Source organism: Pseudorca crassidens, chromosome 4, assembly GCF_039906515.1.
Source record: "Pseudorca crassidens isolate mPseCra1 chromosome 4, mPseCra1.hap1, whole genome shotgun sequence".
Lineage (NCBI taxonomy): Eukaryota > Metazoa > Chordata > Mammalia > Artiodactyla > Delphinidae > Pseudorca > Pseudorca crassidens.
Window position 1 is genome coordinate 25,926,014 of NC_090299.1, and position 23,014 is coordinate 25,949,027.

Below are 23,014 nucleotides of genomic sequence, written 5' to 3' on the forward strand. Positions count from 1 at the left end.
GACCTGCACCAGTGGGAGGGAGCCGTGAAGGAGGAAAAGTTTCCACACACTAGGAGCCCCTTCGCGGGCGGAGACTGCGGGTGGCGGAGGGCGGAAGCTTCGGAGCCACGGAGGAGAGCGCAGCAACAGGGGTGCGGAGGGCAAAGCGGAGAGATTCCCGCACAGAGGATCAGGGCCGACCAGCACTCACCAGTCCGAGAGGCTTGTCCGCTCACCCGCCGGGGCGGGCGGGGCTGGGAGCTGAGGCTCGGGCTTCCAGTGGAGCGCAGGGAGAGGACTGGCGGCGTGAACACAGCCTGCAGGGCTTAGTGCGCCACGGCTGGCCGGGAGGGAGTCCGGGAAAAAGTCTGGACCTGCCGAAGAGACAAGAGACTTTTTCTTCCCTCTTTGTTTCCAGGTGCGCGAGGAGAGGGGATTCAGAGCGCTGCTTAAAGGAGCTCCACAGACAGGCGCGAGCCGCGGCTAACAGCGCGGACCGCAGCGACGGGAATGAGACGCTAAGGCTGCTGCTGCCACCACCAGGAAGCCTGTGTGCGAGCACAGGTCACTATCCACACCTCCCTTCCGGGGAGCCTGTGCAGCCCGCCACTGCCAGGGTTCCGGGATCCAGGGACAACTTCCCCGGGAGAATGCACGGTGTGCCTCAGGCTGGTGCAACGTCACGCCGGCCTCTGCCGCCGAAGTCTCGCCCCGCATCCGTGCTCCTCCCTCCCCCTGGCCTGAGTGAGCCAGAGTCCCTGAATCAGCGGCTCCTTTAACCCTGTCCTGTCCGAGCAAAGAACAGACGCCCCCCAGCGGCCTACACGCAGAGGCGGGGCCAAATCCAAAGCCGAAACCCGGGAGCTGGGCGAACAAAGAAGAGAAAAGGAAATCTCTCCCAGCAGCCTCAGGAGCAGCAGATTAAATCTCCACAATCAACTTGATGTACCCTGCATCTGTGGTATACCTGAAAAGACAACGAATCATCCCAAATTGAGGAGGTTCAAAGCAAGATTTATTATTTTTTCCTTTTCCTCTTTTTGTGAGTATGTATGTGTATGCTTCTGTGTGAAATTTTGTCTGTATAGCTTTGCTTTCACCATTTGTACTAGGGTTCTATCCGTCTGATGTGTTTTTTAACTTAAAAAAATTTTTTTTTCTTAATAAATTTTTTTTATTTTAATAACTTTATTTTATTTTACCATACTTTATTTTATTTCATCCTCTTTCTTCCTTTCTTTCTTTTCCTTCCTTCCTCATTCTTTCCTCCCTCCCTCTCTCTCTCTCTCTTTCTTTCTACTTTTTCCTCCCTTTTATTCTGAGCTGTGTGGATGAAAGGCTCTTGTTGCTGCAGCCAGGACTCACTGCTCTGCCTCTGAGGTGGGAGACACAACTTTAGGACACTGGTCCACAAGAGACCTCCCAGCTCCACATAGTATCAAACGGTGAAAATCTTGCAGAGATCTCCATCTCAACACCAACACCCAGCGTCACTCAACGACCAGCAAGCTACAGTGCTAGACACCCTATGCCAAACAACTAGCAAGACAGGAACACAACCCCACCCATTAAAAGAGAGGCTCCTGAAAATCATAATAAGTCCACAGACACCCCAAAACACACCACCAGACGTGGACCTGCCCACCAGAAAGACAAGATCCAGCCTCATCCACAAGAACACAGGCACCAGTCCCCTCCACCAGGAAGCATACACAACCCACTGAACCAACCTTAGCCACTGGGGACAGACACCAAAAACAATGGGAACTACGAACGTGCAGCCTGCAAAAAGGAGACCCCAAACACAGAAAGATAAGCAAAATGAGAAGACAGAAAAACACACAGCAGATGCAGGAGCAAGATAAAAACCCACCAGACCTAACAAATGAAGAGGAAATAGGCAGTCTACCTGAAAAAGAATTCAGAATAATGATAGTAAAGATGATCCAAAATCTTGGAAATAGAATAGAGGAAATGCAGGAAACATTTAGCAAGGACCTAGAAGAACTAAAGATGAAACAAGCAATGACGAACAACACAATAAATGAAATTAAAAATACTCTAAAAGGGATCAATAGCAGAATAACTGAGGCAAAGGAATGGATAAGTGACCTGGGAGATAAAATAGTGGAAGTAACAACTGCATTCTTTTTCTAAAGAAAAAAGAATGAAAAAAAACTGAGGACAGTCTCAGAGACCTCTAGGACAACATTAAACGCACCAACATTTAAATTATAGGGGTTCCAGAAGAAGAAGAGAAAAAGAAAGGGACTGAGAAAATATTTGAAGAGATTATAGTTGAAAACTTCCCTAATATGGGAAAGGAAATAGTTAACCAAGTCCAGGAAGCACAGAGAGTCCCATACAGGATATATCCAAGGAAAAACATGCCAAGACAAATATTAATCAAACTGTCAAAAATTAAATACAAAGAAAACATATTTAAAGCAGCAAGGGAAAAAACAACAAATAACACACAAGGAAATCCCCATAAGGTTAACAGCTGATCTTTCAGCAGAAAGTCTGCAAGCCAGAAGGGACTGGCAGGACATATTTAAAGTGATGAAGGAGAAAAATCTACAACCAAGATTACTCTACCCAGCAAGGATCTCATTCAGATTTGATGGAGAAATTAAAACCTTTACAGACAAGCAAAAGCTGAGAGAGTTCAGCACCACCAAACCAGCTTTACAACAAATGCTTGAGGATCTTCTCGAGGCAAGAAACACAAGAGAAGGAAAAGACCTATAACAACAACCCCAAAACAATTAAGAAAATGGGAACAGGAACATACATATCGATAATTACCTTAAATGTAAATGGACTAAATGCTCCCACCAAAAGACACAGACTGGCTGAATGGATACAAACACAAGACCCATATATATGCTGTCTACAAGAGACCCACTTCAGACCTAGAGACACATACAGACTGAAAGTGAGGGGATGGAAAAAGATATTCCATGCAAATGGAAATCAAAAGAAAGCTGGAGTAGCAATTCTCATATCAGACAAAATAGACTTTCAAATAAAGACTATTACAAGAGACAAAGAAGGACACTACATAATGATCAAGGGATCGATCCAAGAAAAAGATATAACAATTGTAAATATTTATGCATCCAACATAGGAGCACCTCAATACATAAGGCAAATACTAACAGCCATAAAAGGGGAAATCGACAGTAACACATTCATAGTAGGGGACTTTAACACCCCACTTTCACCAATGGACAGATCATCCAAAATGAAAATAAATAAGAAAATACAAGCTTTACATTACACATTAAACAAGATGGACTTAATTGATATTCATAGGACATTCCATCCAAAAACAACAGAATATGAATTTTTCTCAAGTGCTCATGGAACATTCTCCAGGATAGATCATATCTTGGGTCACAAATCAAGCCCTGGTAAATTTAAGAAAATTGAAATTGTATCAAGTATCTTTTCTGACCACAACGTTATGAGACTAGATATCAATTACAGGAAAAGATCTGTAAAAAATACAAACACATGGAGGTGAAACAATACACTGCTTAATAATGAAGTGATCACTGAAGAAATCAAAGAGGAAATCAAAAAATACCTAGAAACAAATGACAATGGAGACATGACGACCCAAAACCTATGGGATGCAGCAAAAGCACTTCTAAGAGCGAAGTTTATAGCAATACAATCCTACCTTAAGAAACAGGAAACATCTCGAATAAACAACCTAACCTTGCACCTAAAGCAATTAGAGAAAGAAGAACAAAAAAACCCTAAAGTTAGCAGAAGGAAAGAAATCATAAAGATCAGATCAGAAATAAATGAAAAAGAAATGAAGGAAACGATAGCAAAGATCAATAAAACTAAAAGTTGGTTCTTTGAGAAGATAAACAAAATTGATAAACCATTAGCCAGACTCATCAAGAAAAAAAGGGAGAAGACTCAAATCAATAGAATTAGAAATGAAAAAGGAGAAGTAACAACTGACACTGCAGAAATACAAAAGATCATGAGAGCTTACTACAAGCAAGTCTATGCCAATAAAATGGACAACCTGGAAGAAATGGACAAATTCTTAGAAATGCACAACCTGCTAAGACTGAATCAGGAAGAAATAGAAAATATGAACAGACCAGTCACAAGCACTGAAATTGAAACTGTGATTAAAAATCTTCCAACAAGCAAAAGCCCAGGACCAGATGGCTTCACAGGCAAATTCTATCAAACATTTAGAGAAGAGCTAACACCTATCCTTCTCAAACTCTTCCAAAATATAGCAGAGGGAGGAACACTCCCGAATTCCTTATACGAGGCCACCATCACCCTGATACCAAAACCAGACAAGGATGTCACAAAGAAAGAAAAATAGAGGCCAACATCACTGATGAAAATAGATGCAAAAATCCTCAACAAAATACTAGCAAACAGAATCCAACAGCACATTAAAAGGATCATACACCATCATCAAGTGGGGTTAATTCCAGGAATGCAAGGATTCTTCAATATAAACAAATCAATCAATGAGATACACCATATTAACAAATTGAAGGAGAAAAACCATATGGTCATCTCAATAGATGCAGAGAAAGCTTTCGACAAAATTCAACACCCATTTATGGTAAAAACCCTGCAGAACGTAGGCATAGAGGGAACTTTCCTCAACATAATAAAGGCCATATATGACAAACCCACAGCCAATACCGTCCTCAATGGTGAAAAACTGAAAGCATTTCCACTAAGATCAGGAACAAGACAAGGTTGCCCACTCTCACCACTCTTATTCAACATAGTTTTGGAAGTTTTAGCCACAGCAATCAGAGAAGAAAAAGAAATAAAAGGAATCCAAATCGGAAAAGAAAAAGTAAAGCTGTCACTGTTTGCAGATGACATGATACTATACATAGAGAGTCCTAAAGATGCCACCAGAAAACTACTAGAGCTAATCAATGAATTTGGTAAAGTAGCAGGATAGAAAATTAATGCACAGAAATCTCTGGCATTCCTATACACTAATGATGAAAAATCTGAAAGTGAAATCAAGAAAACACTCCCATTTACCACTGCAACAAAAAGAATAAAATATCTAGGAATAAACCTACCTAAGGAGACAAAAGACCTGTGTGCAGAAAATTATAAGACACTGATGAAAGAAATTAAGATGATACAAATAGATGGAGAGATATAATCAACATTGTGAAAATGACTCTACTACCCAAAACAATCTACAGATTCAATGCAATCCTTGTCAAACTACCACTGGCATTTTTCACAGAACTAGCACAAAAAATTTCACAATTTGTATGGAAACACAAAAGACCCTGAATAGCCAAAGCAATCTTGAGAACGAAAAACGGAGCTGGAGGAATCAGGCTCCCTGACTTCAGACTATACTACAAGGTTACAGTAATCAAGACATTATGGTACTGGCACAAAAACAGAAAAATAGATCAATGGAACAGGACAGAAATTCCAGAGATAAACCCACACATATATGATCACTTTATCTTTGATAAAGGAGGCAGGAATGTGCAGTGAAGAAAGGAGAGCCTCTTAAATAAGTGGTGCTGGGAAAACTGGACAGGTACATGTAAAAGTATGAGATTAGATCACTCCCTAACACCATACACAAAAATAAGCTCAAAATGGATTAAAGACCTAAATGTAAGGCCAGAAACTATCAAACTCTTAGAGGAAAACATAGGCAGAACACTCTATGACACAAATCACAGCAAGATTCTTTTTGACCCACCTCCTAGAGAAATGGAAATAAAAACAAAAATAAACAAATGGGACCTAATGAAACTTCAAACCTTTTGCACAGCAAAGGAAACCATAATCAAAACCAAAAGACAACCCTCAGAATGGGAGAAAATATTTGCAAGTGAAGCAACTGACAAAGGATTAATCTCCAAAATTTACAAGCAGCTCATGCAGCTCAATAACAAAAAAATAAACAACCCAATCCAAAAATGGGCAGAAGACATAAATAGACATTTCTCCAAAGAAGATATAAAGATTGCCAACAAACACATGAAAGAATGCTCAATATCATTAATCATTAGCGAAATGCAAATCAAAACTACAATGAGATATCATCTCACACCAGTCAGAATGGCCATCATCAAAAAATCTAGAAACAATAAATGCTGGAGAGGGTGTGGAGAAAATGGAACACTCTTGCACTGGTCGTGGGAATGTGAATTGGTACAGCCACTATGGAGAACAGTATGGAGGTTCCTTAAAAAACTACAAATAGAACTACCATATGACCCAGCAATCCCACTACTGGACATATACCCTGAGAAAACCATAATTCAAAAAGAGTCATGTACCAAAATGTTCATCGCAGCTCTATTTACAATAGCCAGGAGATGGAAACAACCTAAGTGTCCATCATCCGATGAATGGATAAAGAAGATGTGGCACATATATACAATGGAATATTACTCAGCCATAAAACGAAACGAAATTGAGCCATTTGTAATGAGGTGGATGGACCTAGAGTCTGTCATACAGAGTGAAGTAAGTCAGAAAGAGAAAGACAATACCGTATGCTAACACATATATATGGAATTTAAGAAAAAAAAAATATCATGAAGAACCTAGGGGTAAGACAGGAATAAAGACACAGACCTACTAGAGAATGGACTTGAGGATATGGGGAGGGGGAAGGGTATAAGCTGTGACAAAGTGAGAGAGTGGCATGGACATATATACGCTACCAAACGTAAAATAGATAGCTAGAGGGAAGCAGCTGCATAGCACAGCGAGATCAGCTTGGTGCTTTGTGACCACCTAGAGGGGTGGGATAGGGAGGGTGGAAGGGAGGGAGACGCAACAGGGAAGAGATATGGGAACATGTGTATATGTATAACTGATTTACTTTGTTATAAAGCAGAAACTAACACACCATTGTAAACCAATTATACTCCAATGAAGATGCAAAATAAAAGTAAAGTAATTTTTAAAAAAGAGTTAATACTCCATACTTGAAAAAAAAAAAGGAAGGGAACATTTCAAGTTTGAATATGTGGTTTTGAAAATAAACAAAAGGAAAAAAGCATCAATATACATACAGCATTTTAGAGAATTTACCTCCTTGCCTGCTTTATGAGTCACTGAAGGTATCATTCAATTACGTTTAAATATGTTACCTCTGATTAGTATGTTTGTCCAAGGTCTTATGGGGAAACTAAGAGTGAAAGTCCACACTCTAACTGCGCATACTCTTCTTAGAGGGAGAATGAATGTAACTAAGTGTTCAAATATCATGGACAAATGTAGACAGGAAAGTCAAAAGCAAAAGAAACTGGGAAGCAACAGTCTGAGGTGGGACTGAGTGTAGAAACCACGAAGGATGAGAATTTGAAAGCACAGACGAAAAAAAAAGAACAGTTCAGGTGTGGGGTGTCCTAAAGCAAACGCTTAAAGAGAGAAATGAACCCAATAAATGGAACGTGCTGGGCACAGGAGGAAGTAAACAAGGGTGATCAGAAGGCAGCCGGACGAGAGAGAGCCCTGAAAGCCAGGATTCCCATGGGAAAATGAGTAGCCAGGAGCCTGGGTTCCAACATCAAATCCCCTGCAGACTGTCCTGGTGATTTCAGAGCTCTGCACCCCCAGGTCATGGTTTGTAAGATGTGACTACCTACCGGACAACGCTCAGGGGCAGAATGAGGATAAAATGACAGAATGTATGAGTCAGCAATTTGCAAAGTGCAAAAAAGCTGTATGAATGTAACATCTGACTGTTGTTCAAAGGAACTGAGAATTTCCCACATAAAGGTAGTGTCTGAGATGGTAACTACATTTTCCCACCAACGTTCCTAGTAAACCTCAGCCCTAAGCCAGTAGGCTGTTCCTTCTTTGGGATATTGAGGATCACAGCTATTGGTTTTAATTAAACTCATGCTCAGATCAATACTATGGTTTCCTGCTATGATGCTCCAGGTTCACACAAAGCCCACATATGCCACCGAGACACTTGTCCTTTTCCTCTTTTTTTTTCCTTCCCCTCCACTACTGTCTTTCCTTGTCCACTCTCCATCTTGCTCTAATTCCCTGTTTCTTATTTATTTCTCCTTCCAGTTTTCCTTACTCTCGCTTTAGCTCCATTAAGATATATTCTCACAAATGCCCCTGAAGTATTTTCAAAACCAGGAAAAAACAGAGTCAGTGATTAGCATTAATATTCCTTAAAATAGTTTCACCCTTGACCTTATCCACAAATTTCACTGCTCCCTCCCCCCCCCCCAAGTAGACAGGCAAACCTGTTTGACTAGTTTTCCTCTAAGCCCCACTCTCCTGATTGGCTGACGAGTACAGATGAACCACAGGTACAGCAGCACACATGCAAAGTCTATGTAAAGCACATGGCCTTCCTCAGAAGGAGAAGCCACAGCCAAGGGACTGCAGGGCCTGTGTCATCCGCCCAGTCTCAGGGCAGCTCTCTCAAAGCAGGAAGGCAACACCAGTGGATGGCTTATTCCATTGCTAGTTAAAAAAAAAAAAAAAAATTCTTCCTGTCAATGCCTTCTCTTCTGAATAAGGGATATTAAGGTGAGGATGAGGTCTAGAATCAGATTAAGCCTGTATGTTACAAGCTTAAGATGGTGTATGTGAGTATATTTACAATGTGGTACAGAGGTGTCCCTAAGTTTTGTTGTTGTTGTTGTGTAAGTCCATTAGGAAAGTTTGAATTTGCAAAACAGATTAACCAAAATGGGATTCCTTTTATAGAGAGGTGTACTTCGAGATTGCTTTAAATAAGCAAAGTCTCTGGGTACCTTTAAAATAGGATATGCTTTAAAATCACTGTTCATATATTTTGGACTGTCGACTATTTCAAACCTATGGAAAAGTATAAAGATTAATATAGAAAACATCTGTATACCCGTCACCTATATTTTAAGAGTTAAAATTTTGCCTTACTTTCAAGTGTTTTGAAAATTTTAAATTCTATAAATATTCAATTTATAAAAACCAAATTTTATACTACTTTTCAGGAACATATTATAAAAATATACAGCATATTCGTACACTTGATTCTACTTTTTAAAAAGTTTTTAAATCCATGGGAACATTTTGTTTACACTAAAACATCCCACTTGAAGGAAAATCAGCCCCATGGTTATTGTTAAAGCAAGTTATAGCCAATGTAATAGCTAAAATAGTATAACTCTTGAAAATGTGTCAAGTATCAAATTTCTTCGAAATAGAATTGAAAAGTGCAAAATAATTGTACACATGTTTGTATTCATAATATTCCCAAATCAAGCAAATATTTACCAAATCAGTTACAATGTAAATTTATTTAGTGGACTAGAATCCCAAAAGGTTCATTTCTGTTCTCTAAATCAAGTCAAGGGAAATTACACCTCCAATATAGTGACTGTTTCCATTATTAATAATTCAGACAAATAGCACAAAGCTATTAGCAAAATACACAGTATCTCTGAAATGTTCCTAACTACACATTCTTTCTATCTAATCCAAATGTTTTAATACTTACATAAATTTCCAACCAGAGTAGGAACTGACCTAGGCTGTCCTACATACCGTGCCATTCACAAACCCAAAGGTTCCGTCTTTGTTGGGGCTCTGCACTCCTAAATGCTGACCTCACGTCTAAGTTAATTTCAATGTGGCACTTGTCATCTCTGTAAGGGAGTCCTGAGCAGGACAGTATAGAGTCCAAAACTGAGTTGGTGAATATGTAACATGGAACTGTCAGAAGTCCTAAATTGAAAATCACCGGCACAGCCCACTACGTTTTGCAAGAGTGGGACCATACACTGTGAGGGAGTTAGCACAACAGACGGAAACTCAACTCCAAAACAGAGAGGTCCTGATAACAAAAAATGTAGCTAGAGAATTTCAGGGAAAGAACGTCATCAAAGGTTAAAAACCACACACATAATGGACTTCAGTTCACCTTAAAAATACTGAACATCTAATTTCATTTTACTCAGAAAACATTTATTGGATGTCCTAAAAACTATGTACTATGCTACACGTTATATAAACAAATGAGGGACTTCCCTGGCAGTCCAGTGGTTAAGACTCCACACTTCCACTGCAGGGGGCACGGGTTTGATCCCTGGTCAGGGAACTAAGATCCCGCATGCCACACTGCACAGCCAAAAAAAAAAAAAAATTATATATATATATATGTATGTGTATATATATATATATAATAGATATACATATATATAAAAACAAATGATAAGTAGTGAATATTAATAAGCATGTATTGAAACAGACTTACTAATTTGAACTAAAATGGAATATTTATAACCAGTTAATCACAAAAAACCAACTAGTAAACATCATGCACCATGTTCAATTGTTGAGTGGTTCCCAAACCAATTCACATATGTAAATTTTTTTCAAAATACCCATTAATTACAGGGTAAAAAATATATACATATTAAAATAGAAATCTAATTTTAGATGTTTATCTCTAATATAAAGCATTACTTCATCCAACTAGAGAAAATCCTAAGGAAAAAAGTAGATTTTATTTTATTTTACTTTATTTTTATTTTTGTGTGCCTTGGGTCTTCGTTGCTGCACGTGGGCTTTTCTCTAGTTGCGGGGGGCTACTCTTCATTGTGGTGCGCAGGCTTCTCATTGCGGTGGCTTCTCTTGTTGCGGAGCACAGGCCCTAGGCGCACGGGCTTCAGTAGTTGCAGCACGTGGGCTCAGTAGCTGTGGCTCGCGGGCTCTAGAGCGCAGGCTCAGTAGTTGTGGTGCACGGGCTTAGTTGCTCCGTGGCATGTGGGATCTTCCTGGACCAGGGCTCGAACCCGTGTCCCCTGCATTGGCAGGCGGATTCTTAATCACTGCGCCCCAGGGAAGCCCCAAAAGTAGATATTTTTAAATATTACTATGGTCAGCTCAATTTTTTAAGAAATTTACAAATCAGTCCTTCCCCTATTACACAGGTTAATACCTGATTTCCATGGTGTTGATTTTTAAGACCCTATGGAAATGCCTTCCATGCCTTAGACATGGAAATGCCTTCTGAATTAAACATTAAATTACACTGTGTTCAGTTTTAATATCACCTATCTTGTTTTTGTTTTCAGAGTCTTTTAAAATGAATAATCTTTGTCCTTATTATATTATCTGAGAAACTAGAACTCACTTAAACTCACTTAAATACCAAGAAACCTTAAAGAAGACGTTAAAAATGTCTATGATTTGATTACCAGATGCTTTTAAAAAGCAACAAAGATGCTGTGGACCCTCCAGGCTGGTGGAAGCATGGCTTGTCCTGAGGAAGCTAACATCTCCCAGAGCTCTTGAGCCAACCCTGCCCCCCAGTCAAGGAACATGTTCCAATGGCTCTCTTTTCCCTTCAAAATTTTCAAGTGCCCCTATTGTACTGGCTTCCTCCTCAAAGGCTATAAATATGATCAAGTTTCCATCTGAAACATATCTTTTAATCACCCTCCCTAAACCCTGAGAGCGAGTACTGCTGAAAGCAGCAGTCTCTACAGACCTCCCTATCACCAAATCCAAGTCCTGTTTTCCATAAAAACAGCTAGCACTTACTGAACACAAACCAGATAACTTGCAGTCACTGAGCTTGATAGACGTTATCTCATTTGATCCTCACAGTGGCCCTGGGAGGTCACACTTTGATCTTCATTATGTAAATGAGGAAAGGGAACTAAATTCTGAGTTTAAGGTCACATAGCTAGTCAGGGGCAGAACCAGGACTGTCTGATACCCCTCATTTTAGTACTTAGACCCTCATTTCTTGAAATTCTTTCCTCCTTCAGCTACTAAAAGTTACTCTCCCCTAATTTTCCTCCCGACTTTCACTCTGTACCTTTTTCTTCTTTACTGCTCCCTATATCTATAGCCAACAATTTGATTTTAGAATCTCCCCAGGCCTCTTTTTTCATCTTACTCTCTGAACCTGCCCTAGAAGATCTACTGACTTCCGTGTTTTTTTTTTGCAACCACCTATATGTTGAAAATGGTTAAAGCAGTCAGTCTATCCACCCATCCGTTAATCTATCCACTTATCTACCTACCTATCTAGCCCAGACCTCTCTGCTCAGAAGTTCTGTGCAATGATCCATCAGACACTCATCTCCAGCTGGATTTTCTATAAGCACTTCATATTCTACATGTCCAAAGCTGAACTCTATCATCCTTGGTCCTCAGATCGGCTTCTCCTTTAAAGTCCCTATCCCATCCTCCCATACCACCCACCATCTAACCAGTCACCTAATGTGAGAGCTTCTACCACCTTAACATCTGCGTGACCAAAGTCTCTTCTTCATCTCACTGCCACAACTTTGATGTAAGTTCCTCAACTTCTCTTAGCAAGATCACCCCAATACCTTCTAACCTGTTATTCCTGTCTCACACCTCAGATCCATCCTTCTAGACTGCTGTGAGAGCTGTGTTTTCACCACTCCTTTGTTTAAAACAACCTTGAAGAGAAAATGGTCCACACACCGTAGGATGGCAAACAGTCCTCCATGATCTTGCCCTTGTCTACACTGACTCCTCTGTTGTCACCTTCTCTATGAAGCCTCTTTAGTCTCTGTTCCCATGTAGAACTGGCCACTTCCAAATGCCTGTTCAGGGCACTCTGCATTTCTCTATCAAAGCACTCAAGAACATATAACATTATTTTGTACTTATTGAAGCCAACTTGTTTTCTATCTAATCCTCTTAAACCCAGAGTTCTCCCATGGTCTTATGTGTCTGCATATCCCCAGTGTACAGGACCATAGTGCCCAATGCATAGTATGCTTTTCATAAGTATGTGTTGAAAAAAAGAAGGATGTTTGTGAAATGCTTTAGATTAGGAAGATATAATTATCACCGCTTTCAACACTAAATTAAACAACTTTATTCAAACTCATCTGATTATGTAACCCCATGTGTGGGTATGCAAAGTAATACTGAAATGATTCACCTAGCTTCAAGTATGGGCACCAGGCTTATCAAATCACACTTCTTATTCCTAGCTTCCAGAGTAGAGAAATAGTGCCAACATTACATACAGCTAGTCAATTTCAATGGCTGAAAGCAGGATGTAAAGTATCATCGGACACATATTCCTAAACAAAGACAATCTGGGCCTACCATAGAAAAGGAAACTTTTTTTAAAGCCTGCTTCAATTTCTTGGAAAAGCAAAGATCTTCCAGAAGACTGAATGTCTGAAATCAAGACACCCTTCTAAAGATCTCATATACAAAATTTTCTATTAAAAAAACACGTTAAAATCATTTATATAGAAGTTACCCTTCTAGGAACCTCAGCCATTGAGCTCACTATCTAGCCCAGAAACAAAGGATGAGAACAGCAAGTACCTGTCACAAATTACGCAGGCTTTATACTCGAGCAATAGCCCACATCATTTCAGGAAAAAAAAAGAAAAAAAAAAAAGACAACAGATAATAGAGCAGCAGGGCCCGCTCACAGCCTGACAGCAGCAGAAAGTGATAGCTGATAACAGAAAGAGGACCCAGAAAAACCATAAAAAAAAAAGAATAGTACTTCTGTCCCCAATCTAGTATTTCAACCAGGCAGGCTGAGGCCATTTACTATAAACAAAAACAGCTCTATACACCTCAAGGAATAGCACTATTCAATTCTTTATGAATTCATGTTCATAAAGACAGTCCAACAAAAAAAAAATAACTTACATCCTGGGGAGCAAGTAAGAGTGTAATATTTAGAAATTACTTGTTTGAATAGCTAACTTTTTAAAGTGTCAGTAATTAACGGTGTGAGGGGTCAGCTATTTTGAAAATGTGCTTATGTAAATAAGTAATAGCCCAGATAATGTCAAATAAATGAGATATTATGACATATTGCAAAAACAATCAAAAGTTCTTACTCTCCTGGTGTACTTTGGAAATCTAATGTGAATTAAACAGCATCAAGTCAATATTATCTTATAAACAAGCACATAAATAACTTCGAAAAGGAGTCTGACAATTGAGAGTGTGGTTATTTTCTTCCTTTGCCATCAATATTTACATGGTAATTAAGCTGATAGTTATTCATAAGGTACCATGAAATGTTTTAAGTAATTCAAATCAAATGTGAACTTTCAAACTCTTTACACACAAAAAGATTTTACAAAAAATAAATTTTTTTACAAATATTTTTTACTCCATTGGTTTACTTATTCTAATATGCACACCAGGCATTAGTACAACAAGCATAAAGCTCTGGAACTTTTAGACTTAAAAAGAGTTTGAATCTCTACAGTAGTATTATCACAAGAAAGTCACAAGTACAGTTTTTACTCAGTTATGCCCGAGCTACTAATATACTATCAAGCTATTACTAAATGTCACGGAAGTATGCTTCATTGTAGTTTTTAAACACTGCTATAGCTCTAAATCACACAAGATGTCAACCTTACCTTGTGGGTGACAGGCAAATCAAATAGCACTTGAGTGTTTCCCTCTAGAATTATCTAGAATAGTTGCCGAACAGAAACAGTCCAAAAGCAATTATCTCAAACTGCCTGGAGATAGTTTCCATAAGAGAAAGCTAGTCCACTGTTTCTCTCTGAGACAGAAAAAATAGTCTGGTTTATGATCTAATTCAATTAATGCAAAGTTCGGATTCCCTCACTATACAATATTGATGTGCATGACTCTTCCATTAATTTAAAACTCTCCAGGGAATAAAATGTGATTACTCCTAACACTATTAACATACCAATTAAAAAGCACTTCCTAGCCTTCCTTCAAGTGGCATTTTTTTCTGGGAGTAAGTGGAAATAAAGCACACCAATTACACCAATTCTGAGTGCAGACTTATTTTTTCTTTGAACATGAAATTATCATAAATAGAAACAACAGCACACTTGGCATCTAGCCAAACAACCACACCTTCATGTCATTAATCTTAAAAAACTCATTGTACGAGATGACAGCCCAAGGGAAATCGAAGGTTTTTAGAGTAGTGTTTTTCCTATCGTTTATGGGTGGAACCCACTTGAAATAAAAGGCTGCCTCTATTGCTAACACTGGTTCATAATGCAGGTGACTCGAATGCTACCCACTCCTCCCCCTTGCGATACGCCCTCTCCCCCGTGATAATGACTAGTTAACACAATCTAGTATTCCGAGTTCCAGTACTTTCAGAAGTTCTTTCACTTTCTCCCCTCCTCACCACCCCCCACCCCACCCCCTTGGGGTTGCTTTTCGGCGATGGGAACCAGAGGTACAGGTACAGAGGTGGTACTTTCCCTACGGAAGTGCTGCAGAGCGGCACGTTCCCCGTACTCAACTTCATAAACCCTCCATTAAACCAGCGAATTTACACATACCGATTGAGTAACCCCCTCGCCACGCGTGACTGTCCTTTTGCCCTGTCGCACTCCGATGCGGTTTGCCTCGTACAACTCCAAACCACGCATCCCAGGCCCCCTCGCCGCTCCTCTAGCCCGTGGAAGGCGCCCTACTTCCTGCAGCGCGTCCTTCTCTCGCCTCCTAACCCGCACACGCTTCTCTAAAGCAAGGGCACGCCATATGGCTCCCGCATCCGCGCGGAGACCCTGCGACCACTGTCCATTTCCGGGGGTCGCACAGGCTTGCGGGCACTGAAAGGTCCCTGTTTCTGTGCGTCTGTGTGTGTAGCCCCAAGACACGCGCTACCCCCAATGCACCCAGGTCTAGTTCCCCCTCAGGGAGAGGACGAAGTAGAGGAGAGTTGCAGAGTTTCCCAAGCACCTCCCGGGCCCCCATCCCTGGCTGGCGGCGGGGGCTCCGCGGTGCCCATAGCTCCGGGGTCAAGTGCAAGGTCCTTGGCCAGATCCACGCCGGGTGATCCCCTCTCTCAGCCTGCACGCACGAAACGCGAGAGGACCCTCAAACGGGCGCCATACGGCCGGGAAAGGAGCACGGGCGCGAGCGAGGCAGCAAGGAAAGATCTCCTTTACACACCTCCGCCCCACACCCTACCCACCCCCAACCCCTTACCCCCTCAGTCCAACCCCATCTGCACTTTCGGATCCCTACCCCCCACCCCTGGGTCGCAGCCATCCGCCCGGCACTCACCTCAGGGAGCAAACAACGCCCCTCTCCTCTTGCCGCCCCGCCCCGCTTCCGCCCGCTGGAGCGGCGTGGTCCGTCCGCTTACCTCCGCTCTTGGCAGCTGCGCGTGAGTTTGAGTGCGTCTCCGCCGCGAAATTGTATCCGGGGACAGAAGGGACCCGTTTGTGTGCTGGATCAGGTGTCGCCGCCTTCGGTGGCTTGGGGTCGTGAGGAAGGCTGCAGAGTTAGTGTGTTAGCTTAGGACTGGCTCTCGGGACTCACAGTTGACTGCAAAGCTTGAACCGTGTCCTCCCTCACGGCCGCGGCGCGCCTGCTCTTCCGCGGCTCTCCGCGGGCGGCCGCGCCCCCCCGGCCCCGCCCCGCCCCGCCCCGCCTCGCCTAGCGCGCGGCTAGCAGAGCTGGAGCGCGCCCCTCTCCTGTCGCGCCTGGCTCAGCGGGGCACGACGCGGGCAGCCACGTGCTCAGCCTCGCATCAGACGCCTGGGGCTGCGAGCACCTCCTGCTCCTTCGGCTGGGGCATGGATGCGGACGCGCCTTCGTGCCACGCGCTCGCGGGCTGAGCGAGGGCTTAAGAGTCCTGGGACTGGGATGCTCGCGGGCGGAGCGGCGGTCGGCGGACAGGCTGGGACGCTTGCGAGCCCTCCGGTGCTCGAGCTCGGAACCCTGGAACTGGCACGTGGCCCCGCCCCCTGTTCCCCCAGCGAGGCGTGCCCTGTGCCCTCTCTTAAACCTCCCGTCTGGTCCCCGTGCCCGCCTTTTTTCATCGCACCAGCACCGCGCGAATCCGCGTGGTGTGGTGGTAGTGCGCTTTCTCTCCCTTCCCAGCCTCCTAGTCTGCCTCAGTCCTCCCGAATCCATTAAAAAGTCAAACTTGGGCTAGGAGGTGGAGGAAATACGCGAAGGAAAGGGGGTGAGGGGCACTTAGGTGATCAAGCCACCTGCCTCGTGAATCGGAAAGCGTTCGAAAACACGAGTTTGGGGATCCCGGAGAAAAGAAATTGGGTTGCTGCGCTCGGTAACATCCCTCCTCGCAGGCTTGTGCTGAAAGGGCCATTTATGCTTTGCTTGGTTGAGTCTGTGGCGACTTTATCCTGACTAATCTGTGTTTGCCAACAGCAGATCCTTGCCAAGTTGGCGTCCCAGCCAGGAAGCACCTTTGCGTACCCAGGCCTGCTGGAGCGACCCTTCCCGTGGCGCCTCGGACCCGAGAGCCCAAGCGCCTTGAAGAGTCCGACCCTAGGGTGCGAGCTTCCTGGAAACCAGGAAAATCGAATAGTGTTGTTGGCTTTTCCTTTGAGCATGATTGGTAATGTATTCGATAAATATATATACGACATAACTTTAAGAAAAGCAAAAATCATGTCGGGTGTAAGCTCCAGAAGCTAAGATGCTGCCACTGCACGTGAACGTTATACGTTTAATCATTGGAATTGGGAAAAATGCCGTCAGACCATCCTTTTCTTGCTCCAAACCGAATTTCAAAAGTAGATTGGGACTTTGTACTCCTAGAAAAGGAAACGGAAATTATGTTTTATTGTGTATAGTATTACTTAATGTTAAATGGGGGAAAAATCTAACATACACTGTTATTCTCATTTTACTTATGACTCTGTGTTTAATAAGTGCAGGGTCCGAAGTCCATATACTAAAGAATGTTCACCGATAGACTTCCAGATGTGGATTTCAGAAAAGAATGTGCTTACTTTCTTTGCAGATCAGAAATTTGAAATATTGTGAAAAGCACAGGGGATATTTTTTCAGCCTTTGTACCTAATCCAAGGAGATTACTGTCCTCTATTTTTTAATTTCATTAGAAAAACCTAAAATGTGAACATAGGTAACAATCTGACATAAGAGAATTTAAGCATTTACTTTGAAAGCTCTGTTCTCTCAAGTGTCAAGCTTCAAGCACTTGTTCAAGCAATTGCAAGCTGTTTGTTGCATAATGCATTTGTAAATTCATGGTCAAAAAAGATTACTAGAAATTAAGTGAAAACGTTAAATTTTATTGTGTGAAAAATTTTTAAAAATCTGTGTCACATTTCTTTGCTTATAAAGCCATGTAAACTGACCATTGTATAAGATTTTGGCAGACTTTTGGGAAGAAAATGCATTGCTCTATTATGTGTGGATATGTCCATGTCTGTTGTTTCTTTGGTTTCTCTGTTGTCTCCCACTTTCTTTATATAATGATTATCGAGTTCTCACAGCTCTGCACACAGAGGACACCGCATAATTTAAAACAAGTTAAGTCAGTTATTGTATAAATAGTTGAATTGCATTTTGGGAGCTTGAAAGTATAAAGAAAATTGGTGAGTGTCTCTCTCTTTTTTAAAAAATCTACCAGCACTTAGCACTTCATATTATTGACTGAATGGCTGGATAAAGTAAATAATGAAAGCATTTCCTCCTTCTCTTGAAGGTAGAGTGTGTATTTTTCATATTTAATCCATCTTCCAAGCTCCCATCCAGATTCACACAGAATTCTGCCTATCAGCTTTAGTTTATAGAATGTTGAATTGAACAGCATATCTGTAGTAAGGAAGTTCCTAGCCAATGTGAAATGTGATATTAAAATTCCCTCATTATTTCGGTAGACCAAGTGTATCAGTATACTGATAATTTTTAAATTTTTAATTTAAAAAAATTAATTTAAAAATGTTTAATTAAAAAAAATGCTTTTGGTTCTTTAGTCAGTTTGGGCCCATATGATTTTATCGGGAGATAACAATGACTTATGAGAAATACTAGCTCAGCCTGGTGATTATTAACCATGGACTCTGGGACTTTAATCAGTTATAAATGGTACAGTTTTATATCATTTGCCTTGTAATATAGACCATATAGTATAGAATACAGCGGAATGAATTTAAGTTTAATCATGGGGAGAAATATGGGTGGCTGTACATTCCAATACCCTTTTGCTAATAGTCCCAAATATCTGAATATATTGCAGTGCGGTACCTTATGACTGGAAACATCACTGGCTTCACAAACTAGGCCTTTGAGCTCTGCTTAGTTCCCAAGAAATGTGATTATCTACTTTGGACCTCTGAGGAGCATAGAGAGTCTAAATGCTCACAAAAAGTCTTTAGGCCTAATTTGATGCTGCTCTCCATAATAATAATAATGATTATTACAGCTCCTACTTGAGTTTTCAAAGTGTAATTCCAGGCACAATGCTAAGTTAATGAGTGATCTCATTTAATCTTCCTAAACATCCTGGAGGTAGGTAGGTACTATTATTTTTTCCTGTTGAAGACAGAGTAGCAGAAGTTTGTGGAGTCAAACTGGAAAGTGGCAAAACTGGGAACTGAATTGAATTCTGAGTCAAAGATCACACCCTGAGCCACTAGTCTATTCAGACTAGATCCACTAGTCCACCCAGACTAGTGGAGTTCAAGTCTTGGTCAGAGAAAATGTTGAAGTACATAAATCCACCCTGACTATTTGGGGAACCCTTGGAATTCAAAAAGCACATAAACCCAGTCTGCCTTGCTGTGTCTCCTCTTTTACCCCCCAGAACAGCTGCTAAATAGGCAAGTCACAGTGATGAGAGGGGCTTAATTTTCTGTGTATCCAGTTTAAAATTGTTGCAATTATTTTGTTTAATTCCTGTTTCCTATAGACTCTGACTTACTGTAAGAACACCAAACCTGAGGGCAAACAGAATGAAAATCATACACAAAATCCATAAGATAAAAACAGGCAGATTATCTTCACCTTCACCTTCACTTCCTCTTCACCTTCTCCTTTTGGCTCTTTTTCCTTTTCCATCATCTCTTATTTTCTTGCAGACATCAGCTTCTTGCTTTCAGTTTCAACTATACACTCTACTTAGTGCCATATCCCGTTTTTTTAATACGTGCAAATATTTTCATAAGTTTTAATATATGCAGTTTTTTTCATTTTTCATCTTAATTCTGTTTTATTATGCATTATAGATTTCTTTAGAAAATGTTGATCTATGGATCAAATTGTAACAGAAGGATTGGAGAAACAAAGAGGGATTTCTAGAATTGTGGAAGTGATGGATAACTACTCGATTCTCATCAAAAGATACATTTTTTGAATTGTCTAAAGGAATACCTGATATAAAGGGCAAGCCAAAAAAAAAAAAACACTTGTACTTTTAATAATTTTGGTTACATGATTATAGACATCACTAGCTTAGACATCACTAGCTTATTCTATATGTCCTTCTAAAGCAATATTTCTTTTCATGATTAGAAAATGTCATCAATAAAACTTTACTCTCGAATCTAGTACCCAGTAAGTTAAATCTTTTAAAATAATTTCTAAAACTTCATGATGAACCCTGCTCAGAGTTAGTTGTGGGAAACTATGGAGATAGAATATCTGTCTTAAGGCCTTTGGCCTTTTAGAACTGGAAAGTTTGCTATCCTGGATTCTTATGTAGCCCTATGTTGAGTCTCTGTCAGTGATAACAGCCAAGATTTTAAAAGAGAACAAGTGGTACTACATGACATCATACATAGCTAAGCCTGGGTCCGCAACAGCTTCCTTTCCCACCCATTTCGTGGGTGTTACATAGTACAGCCTTTCTGTGTTCAGCCTGTGGTGCTTCCTGGGAATAAAGAGCTTCATAATATATTACAATTATAGCATCATAATTTATTTGCCCTTAATACCCTGCAAACTCAAGGCAATACCAACTAATTCTAATATTCCAGCACTAGGTGAATGAGGTCATGTTTACCATATCTGCTTTATACTTTCATAGATACTAATCTTCATCCATTTTTTTAATTAATCGCCCTTGTACAGTGGCTCTAAGATCCACTGAACATAATTCTAAAATATCAAAACTTTATGACCTAGATTACATCCCCCTGGTATCATGGTCTGTGTGCTTCCCTAAGTAAATGTTAATTTATCTGCCTAGTCAACTTGCATTTATTCGGAAAGTTAAAGAAGACCCCCAGAATCCACATTTTTTTTTAGAATTATACACTCTGCCTTTTAACATAAAGAACTAATTGTATTATTTTCAGAAAAGAAATAAAGGACTTGCCCTGGCAGATTGGTATTAGCAATATTTTGTGACTCATTTCATATGGTTATCTTAAAATCATGGTGCTTAAATAGTCACTTTCTCAGGTCAGGCTTTAACTCCCAGATGAAACTATTAAGTATATTTCTGTTCATAAGTGTCAGGCCTAAGCCTGACCCTCCCAAGGTGTGCAAAGAAAGTAGGTTTCTGTATCAGTGAAAAACAATAAACACTAAGGACTTTGACCCTAGTGTTCACATCATTATGTTACCTGTGTGTATTTGATTTTATGGTTGGAATCCTGTTTTGAGTATCTCTTTTCTTGCCTTGTTTTTCATTCACTGGCTCCCTTACTTTTGTGTCATAAAGAACTGTCTGATGGAATATCCCATACAAAGGGCAAGCCAGGTAGGAAAAAACCTAGTCAGTGACAGCACTATTTCTGTAGTGTGAGGACATCAAGATTGAGTGGGTCTTTCCAGGGTATAATTAGAAGTTGAGGTTCTTGCTGTAAAGCAGATGTAGACTACTTTTACAATTGTTTTTTAAAATGTGGTGGCTAATTTTTAAGTGCCTCAGTTATATTGACCAATTCCCTATCCTTTCACACCAAAAATAATCCTCTCTACCAATCCATCTTCCCCAAACCATTTGGATAAATACTTCTTTACCATTAAAACATACCCAGGGTTTCAGAAACTTGTCCTAATCCTGATAAGGTAGAAATTTTTTGATGGAGTAAGATGGCTTCATATGTTCATGCTTTTACAAAACCTTTCTGTTTCAAACACAAATTTATGCCTGATAAAATATAAAAGGCTAAAACACACCAATTAGATAGACATAGAGGAAGTGAGAAACAAGGTAAACATCTTCCTGAACTAGTAATAGAACAGAAATGCAAAGCAGGAGGCCAAGCTGGGGCCAAGAGTTGTGTCTTCTGGGACTAGATACTGATGCATCGATGGTGGTTTGGGGACTAAAGGTGCTTGTAGCAGACAGACCCCAGGGTAACCCCATGATTCTCACCTCCTGACATCATGCTCTCTGTAATTCCCTCCCTTTGTGTGTGTGGGGGACCTTGACTTGCTTCTGGCCACTAGAATATGGCCTTTATGTAGTTAAGGCCCCAAATCAGGTAATGTAGGATTAATCAAAAGGTAAATTATTCTGTGTGGGTAGGACTTTAAGGGTATCAGGTGAAAGCCCTTAAAAGAAGAGGGTCCTTCTTGAGAAGAGAAACTCTCCTTGCAGGCTTGAGGAAATAAGCGGCCATGTGGGGTAAGTCCTCGTGGCAAAGAACTGAGAGCAGCTTCTAGGCCCTAAGAGTGGCTTCCGAGCAACAGCCAGCAAGAAGTTGGGGTCCTGAGTCATACAGCTGCAGGGGAATGAATTCTGCAAACAACTGAATGAGCTTTAAAGTATATTCTTCCCCAGTCAAAAGGCAACCTGGCCAACACCTGGCATGTAGCCTTGAGAATCCCTGGTTATAAGACCCAGGTAACCGATGCTCATATTCCTGACCCATGACTGTGAGATGATAAATGTGTCTTGTTTCAGTCTGCTGGGTTTGTGGTAATGTGTGATATAGCAATAGATAACTAATTCAGTACTCCATACAGGAAGAGGAACTAAGGGCTGGACCAGAACTCCCACAAATGTGAATGGAGTCTGAATAAAAAGGCTAGAAACCTAGCTACATAGAAAACAGTGGTTACAGGGGGGGTGAGGACCGAAAACTAGGAATCAAATCAAGTTGCTAGCCGACTCTAGTTGCACGGACCTTTGGTGTCTTCAATATCTCCCCAGAGCAGGAGACTTAAAATGCCGTTATAAAACTTGGTTCTGAATTGGTGGCTCAGGAGTGCCAGGTGAAGGCAATCACAGGCACCTGAAAACTATTAGATGAGAAAGGCCAGACCAGGAGAAAAAAGTTGTCCCTCTCCAGTCAGGATAAAATTTATACTAAAATCCAAAGAC

At 41.0% G+C, this 23,014-nt stretch overlaps 1 protein-coding gene across 4 annotated transcripts in view; it reads right to left on the reverse strand.

Moving 5' to 3' along the window:
- The window catches only part of UGT8 (UDP glycosyltransferase 8), a 94,092-nt gene extending 77,756 nt beyond the window's left edge, over window positions 1-16,336 (reverse strand). For 2 of the 4 annotated variants that reach the window (XM_067735215.1, XM_067735213.1), the window contains exon 1: window positions 16,106-16,336. The gene's annotated coding sequence lies outside the window, so the exon portion shown is untranslated. Of the gene's footprint in view, window positions 1-190; window positions 713-16,105 lie in introns of those variants that run through there. The other 2 variants (XM_067735210.1, XM_067735211.1) reach the window with 2 other exon arrangements.
- Window positions 16,337-23,014: the final 6,678 nt, after the last annotated feature.